This window comes from Zingiber officinale, chromosome 1A (genome assembly GCF_018446385.1).
Source record: "Zingiber officinale cultivar Zhangliang chromosome 1A, Zo_v1.1, whole genome shotgun sequence".
In the NCBI taxonomy this organism is placed as follows: Eukaryota; Viridiplantae; Streptophyta; class Magnoliopsida; order Zingiberales; family Zingiberaceae; genus Zingiber; species Zingiber officinale.
Window position 1 is genome coordinate 54,634,645 of NC_055987.1, and position 9,046 is coordinate 54,643,690.

Here is a 9,046-nt window from a genome sequence, read left to right on the forward strand (position 1 = left end):
TGGAGGTGACTGAAACTGAAGCCTCGGGTCCCCCTTCTAAAATCATATCTCTTCACCCAATGTGTTCCATGTGCTTGAACCATCTTTGTCAAGTTTCTGTGTGGCAACATTTCTGGAAACTTGGAGGATGTTGAGGCGCCTTCATCCAAATGACAATGTTTTGGGTAGGCTTTTTAGGTGGGATTTTTTGGGCTTCCTGGACTAGGGTACGGGCACCTAAATTTTAAAAAATTGGAATCTTCAAAATGGTTTTGGCACCTGGATCTATTCCAGGTGCTTGTATCAATAATCTTTTTATTTCAAAAGATTAACTTAATTTTTAAAATTCTATATTTTCACACTTACAATGATTCTTGAATAGAATTTAATTTATAATTTTTTTATCAATTTTACCTTAGACTCTCTTTGTCCCATTTCTAAATTATTAATCGAGTTAACATATATGTTTGGTGAAATGGTTTTCTATTTTACTTAAAGAGAATTAGTTTGAATTTTAAATCTAATTTGACCTTGTATAAGATTTAGGTTTGGCCATTAATTAGTTAAATACACATTTCAAAAATTGACTGACAAGTTGTGGTAAGGCATAATGGCCTTTTTTGATATTGGAGAAACACACCTCCTTAAATAAAGTCTTTTTAAGAAATTATATTTTTAATCTACTTATTGAAAAATTTAGGTCTAACTAGTTTAGGATGTGGAAAGGTAGCTTCAGTTAATTTCTCTCAACTAAGTGCAACAAATAGGATAATCCATACCCAACTTGGATACACTTATTCTTAGCTTCCCTAATATACTATCGTCTCACCACATCTTAACACTAGGTTGTTAAGTATCAAATTAACTATTTTCTTACATAGCCATGCTAAGTTAAGTAAAAAATAAACTAAGGATGAATAATAAAAGTAACAAATGAAACAATCGTGCAATTTTATCTTACAATAAAATTATTTTTTCTATTGGTTCTCTCTAAATCATAACTTTGATATGGTTTATCTAGCTAATGAATATAACTATTGTGGATTCAATATTGATTTAGTCCAACTTAAATACTCATAATTGATTTAGGGACCCATGGTTACACTCGATTTCTAGCAGTTCATTAACTAATAATAGATATGATTTTGAAAGGTTTCTTAGACTTATAAGCGTGTGAAGATCAATTGTATATGATCCTTTGTGTTTCGAGTAATATATCAAGGGACTTGGAGATCAAAGTTAAACATTTTAATGATCCTTTTAGTTCTTCAACTCTAATTTTCAAAGGAATTTTTTTATTCAAGTTGTTGGACTTGTGTTGAAGTTCCATTTTGAACTTATTCATTTGAAGTGCTAAGGGTAGTCTTATCCTTAAGGACTTCTACCTTCTTTTAGAGTGACTTGACCTAGATATTGGATTTGGCTAATTTCAAAACAAATTACAAATGACAGTATATAACTTATTAACTAAGGGAGAGACTACCTCATTATTGGGCTTGCTAGAAAAGTATATATAGATCTATGGCTTATCTCAAACTTTGATTCAAATTTCGACTCAAACTTGAGTTCATATTCGGTCTTAGCCACTTGTTCTATTGTCGGTTGTGTTACAAGGTTAGATTGAGCTTATTCTTCCTCTTTTGACTCCTCTGATGATCATTTTATTGGTGTTGAAGGAACTAGATTTTTGATAATTTGAAAAAGTTCAAAATTAAGGCTTATTTTTATTTAATGAAAATTTACTGAGAGTGCAGGTAGGTCAACTAGAATGTCAAAGTGATACTTGATAAATGAAAAGCCCTAGTGAATATTAGGAAAAGGAAAAGCCTAGCAGGTCAGTTGGATCAGATACTAGGTAGAAGGCTTGGCAAATTAAAGTCACAAGGCAGGAAGTATAGATGGGTTTGGAGGACCGAACGTCTAGCAGGTCAATGGGGCTAGAGGACATGACATTTGAAGAAGCACTAGACATCGGAAGATTAGATGCCGAGCAGGAAATCCAAATAGGATGACTTTTTCCAACCCAAGGTGGCTGATATAAGAGGATTCAAAGGTTTCTAAAAATGTTTTTTAATAATTTTTATTTTTACTTTTTTGGTAATTTTTGGATTTTATTTTATTTTAGGTAGTTTTTATATTTTAAGTATTTTCAAAATATCTATCTTTCTATAATTATATATTTTGAGTCTGTTAAGAATTTAAGATTATGACTCTGTTAATTAAATTTTTATTTTTATATCTTTTTTCTGTGTTTAGAAGATAGAAATTGGAGTTTGTACATTAGAATTTATTCCCTTTTTTATGGGTATTAGAATTTAGAGTCTATATAAAGATCTAATTAGCTGTTTGAGGAATTAATGCTCTATTCATAAAAAAAGGTTCCCTTTAGTGGTTTCTTTTTTGGCCACCTCCTTAAGTCTGTCTTCTCATTAGCCCAAATGATAATTACTATCCAGCCCTGCGTTAGTTAGTTCAACTTCGGATAGATTTGCAGTGGATTAAGGATAAAACATATTCGATCGGTTTAAAATGAATTATGGTATTTTCTTGAATAAACCTTCTCTTTCCTTTTTTTTCTCCCTTTCCTCCCCACATACTCTACAGTCGCTGGTATGCTATACACCACCGTTGTGCCTTCGCCTATCCCTTTCTTTTATTTTCCCTTCATCTTCTTTTACATTTCCTCCTTATTCTCTTCACCAATGGCAATAAACCTAGAGTTTTTTCCTCAAGCTCAAAAGCTCTCTTTTCTTCTCCTTTATCTTCTCACATAAGCAAGAAATGTAACATCACCTGTTGCCCTCTTCCAACAACAAGCGTAGCCCTTAGCACTCGTATCTTCATCCGCTTCTGATATTTTCACTATGTGTATTTTTTTGATAGACTTTACCATTGTTTACTTCAACAATTATTAAAATACACACACAACATATAACATATTCAACAACCCACACGGCTGGATATAAGCACAACCATGTAGTATAATAAGCCCACATGGCTGAAAGTAAAAACACAACCATGCAGTATAATAAGAGCCCACACGGCTAAAAGTAAACGCAGCAGAAAATGTTACGACCGCCTGACTGAAACTCTAACTTAAAGCACAGGCGTTACTTTTTTTTTCTATATATACTTTCTAAGGACATTGTTATTTGCACTTCGCTCGATTCAGAAATCTAGTCTGAACTTGTTTCGACTGTTAAGCCATAGTTTGGATCGAAGCAGAGCAGAGATGAACTCTATAGTTGCTGAGGGGTCTGGGTCGTGTGACCCTAACCAGCCCTGGGGCCCTACCCGTGAAGGGGCATGCTATGGTTGTGTGGTGATGACCTGCCATGTGGCCTTACCAGACCCAAGTTTGGGCACGGCCGTGTGTGCCACACGGCCGTGTAAGGCCTCCCGTACTGGAGTAGGGCACAGTCGTGTGGCTTCCACACGGCCATGTCACCTGGGCAGTGAGGAAGTGGGGCACGGTCGTGTGGCTCACACGGCCATGTCACCTCGGCTGTGACGAAGGGGTGTACGTCCATGTGAAACCACACGGCTGTGCCATTTTACCCGAGAAGAAGAGGTGCACGACCATGTGCTTCACACGACCGTGTCACCTTGACCGAGACCATGAGGAATGCATGGTCGTGTAATGCCACACGGCTGTGTCACTCTGGCCGACATGAAGAGGAGCACGGCCGTGTGAAACCACACGGCCGTAGCACCCTAGCCGAGTGTAACAACCCACCCTTCTTACTACTACTCGCTAAGGGCGACCGTTACCTAACTACTACTCTACTTACTAGTGTCACTGACGCTATTATTAGAATCAGTTAGATATATCACGGTTCAGAGGAATTCCTACCGAAAAATTTCGGCAGAGTCTCCCCTGTACCGGTGACCAAATCCATAGTACATAAGATATATACGCAGCCACAGGCGGCTGTAACACATTTTTCACAACCACGCAATTATAAAAACAACAGTAAAAGAAAGAACTACTCCATTAAAAACAACCAACTATATCACTCCACAAATAATTAAAGTGACTAAATGCACATGCGGAAATAAACTCAACTACAATCTCACAAACTTCATAATAGTGTTAAAGAAAAGAACTAAAGTATAAACTCTAATCAAATAGGTCCTGCAGGTTTGGTATCACTCTCTAGATCTCTCCATAGTCCAGACATCACACACTTCATCACCACCACCATCCTGTCGCCTCCCTTTCTTATCTTAGCTTTTCCTTTATCTGCAGTAGGAAGAAAGAAAACAAAAATATAAGCGAAAACGCTTAGTAAGTACTAATCTATCTCACAAAAATATCGAAGTGTATAAAAGAATGCAACAATACTAAAACTGTAATGCTAAAAGCAAAGCTGCATGTACTCATGGTATACAGAAATAAAACTGAATACTAAACATGCTCACTAACTGATAGGAAAATAGTGAAACTACTATTGTAGGCTTAGAATTAAAGAAACTAACTTCTATTAATTTTAAGCATAATACTTGTTTCATTTTATTATATCTTTATACCAGAAATTAATCTTTTACTTTCTTCTTTCTTTTCTTTTCTTTTCTTCTTGTTCTTTGGGCCCAGGCTTAGTACCATCTTTGTTTTATGTGCTCTCTAATAGTGACTGAGGTAGCAAGCCTCTAGTCCTATGAGGTAAAGACCTCGGTCTTACCAGGGCCGAGACCTCGGAAACGGTCACCTGGATTTGTTTAACGACAACCTCGGAAGTCGGGTACTAGCCTCTTACTTTAAATTTCTTGTTATCTTTAATACTCTTATATTAAAATGCCTTGGCATTTGTTTAACCACTTGGTGTGCTTTTAATCTTAATTTCTGGAATTCGGAATCAACTTAAGACTTGATCTTTTCTTACTTATAGTTGCTCATTACAGCAAGGAAAGTCCAAACTAAATGCTATGTGCACATATGTGTATGCTACAATCTCTTCATGTACATCTTAAAGCAAGGGAAATAAAAATCAGCATACTGTTACATGCTATAATCAATTCATGCACATCCTAAAGCAAAGGGAAACATAAATCAGCATGCTACTATATGCTAAAATCTATTCATGCACATCTTAAAGCAATGGGAAACAAAATCAGCATGCTACTATATGCTAAAATCTGTTCGTGCACATCTTTTAATATTCTTATAATAAAATGCTATGACATTTCTTTGAGTACTTGGCGTGCTGTTGATCCCAATTTTTAAAGTTTAGGGATCCTATCAAGTCCTTGGCCTTTTCCTTACTTATACTTCTAATAAAGAAAACTACCTTGCAATTTAAACCATAAGCTTAAAGAGGTTGGTCATGCTCATGCTCATTGCATAGATACATAGAAAACTAAAACTAAATGCTTAAAGGAAGTAAAAATCCTACACTACTACCAAAATGCAAAGATCTGCACTTAATAGGTCTACACCTCTAAGTTGTTTCCAACAAAGCAAAACATAAGGAAAAGGTGATTTCTGCTGAAATCAAAAGTTACACATGATATACTAAAGCATATGTTGTTCATGTCCAGTTAATTGCACAGATCAACCAATTCCTAATTGTTACTATGAAACTTTCTGCTGTAAACCCAAGCCACAATTACTCTTCACGCAGTGTGCCACAGCAACAGAGGAAAACCGAAAACAAATGCTAGCTTCCATGCAACCCGATTATGCCAACTAAAATGCTAAGTTCAAGCCTGAAGAACAATCCTCATAGCCCTACTGGAAACTCTACATGAACTGTAAAACTTGGAACTGCAAAATTTGAAACTGTAAGTCACAACCTAAAAACAAAAGCTTCTTAAAACCTGTTGTGCTTAGCAAAATCCAACCGAAATCCTTAAACGAGTCAATAGGGAATCTGTTCACACTCGGCAAGGAAAAGGAGGCAAAAATCGTGAAGCTACTCCTACCACAAGTGAGTAGTACTTACCGGGATTTGCTTGAACTTACAACCGAAGGAGAGAGGCGGCTAGGGTTCCGGGTGGAGCTTGAAACTCGGCGGCTCCTTTGTGCTTCCGAGATCCCTTCGTCGGGATGACCACCCACGGTTGAAGGCCGGCCAGAAAAGTGCTTCGCCGGCGCCGGAGACCAAAACCTAGCTTGCTGCGTTTCCGCCCGAGCCCAAAAGCGCCGACGCACGCGTGAGGAGAAGAGGAAGAGAGGTTAGGGTTCGGGTAAAATTTCCTCTCCTTAACTTATCCTTTAATACCTAGACTTATCTCTGTCCTTTACTATAACTTAATTATATTTCCCTTTCACGAAATAACCGCAGCCCAGTTGGTTGGCTGGGTTCGGCAGAGGTTCGGCTCGGGTCGAGGTCGTGGGTTCGGACCTTGGCTTGCACAAATTTTTTTTTGAGCTAAACATCTTTCGTTTTGTAAAAATATCTAACGACCTCCAAAAATTGCGTAAAAATACTCCAAAAATTTCTAAAAATCTCTAGAATATTTTAAAAGTATTTCCAAATATTTTTATGGATTTTAGAACTTGAAATAGGGAAAATGGGTCGTTACAATCCCCATACCTTACAAAAAGTTCGTCCTCGAACTTAGAATAGCTCTGAATACTTCTGTCTCATACTGTTCTCCCGTTCCCAAGTGATTTCCTCGTGCTTCTGATTCTGCCAGACGACCTTCACTAGTGGTACTTCTTTGTTTCTCAATCTCTTGACTGCTCTGTCCACTATCTGTGTAGGTCTGCTCTCATAACTAAGATCCTCTTGGATCTGCACTGCCTGAGGCTGAATCACTTGGCTCGGGTCATGGAGACACTTCTTTAGCATGGAGACATGAAATACATTGTGTATTACTGACATGTCTTGTGGTAAGTCCAGCCGGTAAGCTACTTTCCCAATCCTCTCTATGATCAGGTAAGGTGCTACATAGCGAGGACTTAATTTGCCCTTCTTGCCAAATCTCATCACTCCCTTCATAGGAGCGACCTTGAGGAAAACTGAATCTCCTACTTGGAATTCCAATGGCCTACGGCGTGTGTCAGCATAACTCTTCTGTCTGCTCTGGGCAGTCTCAATTCTCTGTCTGATTTTCTGGATCACTTGAGTGGTCTCGTCTATCAGCTCTGTCTGAATGCCCAGCTCCACTTCCATCTCTTTTCTCTCTCCTTCTTCTTGCCAGCATATGGGTGATCTGCATTTCCTACCATATAGTGCCTCATAAGGTGCCATCTTGATGGTGGCCTGATAGCTATTGTTGTAGGCGAATTCAGCTAAGCACAAATACTTGCACCAACTTCCTTTGAAATCCAACGCACAAGCTCTGAGCATATCTTCTAAAATCTGATTCACTCGCTCTGTCTGTCCATCAGTCTGTGGATGGAAAGCTGTGCTGAACTTGAGTTTGGTGCCTAGTGCATTCTGAACGCACTCCCAAAAGTGTGAAATGAAGCACCCATCTCTATCAGAAATGATAGATTTAGGAACTCCATGAAGTCTGACTACCTCTTTAACATATAGCTGGGCCAACTGCTCTATAGATTGGGACACCTTGATGGCTAGGAAGTGAGCAGACTTGGTGAATCGGTCTACTATTACCCATATCGCATCATATCCATTGGTGGTTCTTGGAAGACCTATTATGAAGTCCATGGATATATCTTCCCATTTCCATTCTGGTATTGGAAGAGGCTGAAGAACTCCTCCTGGTCTCTGGTGTTCTGCTTTGACCCTCTGGCATGTCAAGCAGGTACTGACATATTTAGCAACGTCTCTTTTGAGTCCTGACCACAAGAACCTCTGTTTCACATCTTGGTACATCTTGGAAGAACCAGGATGCATGGAGTATGGTGTGCTGTGAGCTTCTTCTAAGATCTTCTTCCTCAGTTATTCATCATAGGGCACACAAATGTGAATCCCCTGATAAAGAATCCCGCTGTCTGTTACTTGAAACTCTGATTTGTCTTCTTTTTGTAACCCTTGCTTGATTTTCTGGATGTCTGGATCTTCACTTTGCTTTCTCTGTATCTCCTCAAGCAATGTGGACTCTATGGTCAATGCAGAGAGTTGCCCTTCAATAATTTCAAGTCCAAAATCTGACAACTCCTTCTGCAGTGGCAGGGCTAATGATGATAAAGACATCAGGGATGCACTGGATTTTCTGCTGAGTGCATCTGCCACTTTGTTAGCTTTGCCTGGGTGGTAGAGGATTTCACAGTCGTAATCTTTGACCAACTCCAGCCACCTGCGCTGTATCATGTTTAAGTCCTTCTGAGTGAAAAAGTACTTAAGACTCTGATGATCTGTGAAGATTCTATACTGAACTCTATACAAATAATGTCGCCAGAGTTTAAGTGCAAAAACCACAGCTGCCAGCTCAAGATCATGATTAGGGTAGTTCTTCTCATAATCTTTGAGTTGTCTGGAAGCATAAGCTATGACTTTTCCTTCTTGCATGAGTACAGCTCCTAAGCCCATCTTGGAAGCATCACTGTAGATATCGAAACTCTTGTCGCTCAGTGGAACAGTCAGAATGGGAGCACTGATCAATCTCTTCTTTAGCTCTTGGAAACTCTGCTCACATTTATCTGACCATTCGAATCTCTTGTTCTTTCTGGTGAGGGTTGTTAGTGGAGAGGCTATCCTGGAAAAGTCCTTCACGAACTTTCTGTAGTACCCAGCTAAACCAAGGAAGCTTCTGATCTCTCTGACGTTCTTGGGTCTACTCCAGTTGTTGACCGCTTCCACTCTGGCTGGATCCACTTGAATACCTTCTTTAGAAATAATGTGACCTAAAAACGCCACCTGATTTAACCAGAACTCGCACTTTGAGAATTTAGCATAAAGCTGCTTTTGCTGCAGAGTCTGCAGTACCATCCTCAAGTGCATGTCATGCTCCTCTAGGGTCCTTGAATAGACCAGAATGTCGTCGATAAATACAATGACAAATTTGTCAAGATATTCTCTGAACACTCTGTTCATTAAGTCCATGAAGACCGCAGGTGCATTAGTCACTCCAAAAGGCATGACCACAAACTTGTAGTGTCCATATCTGGTCCTGAACGTCGTTCTGGGTATATCTCTTTCTTTCACCTTCAGTTGAT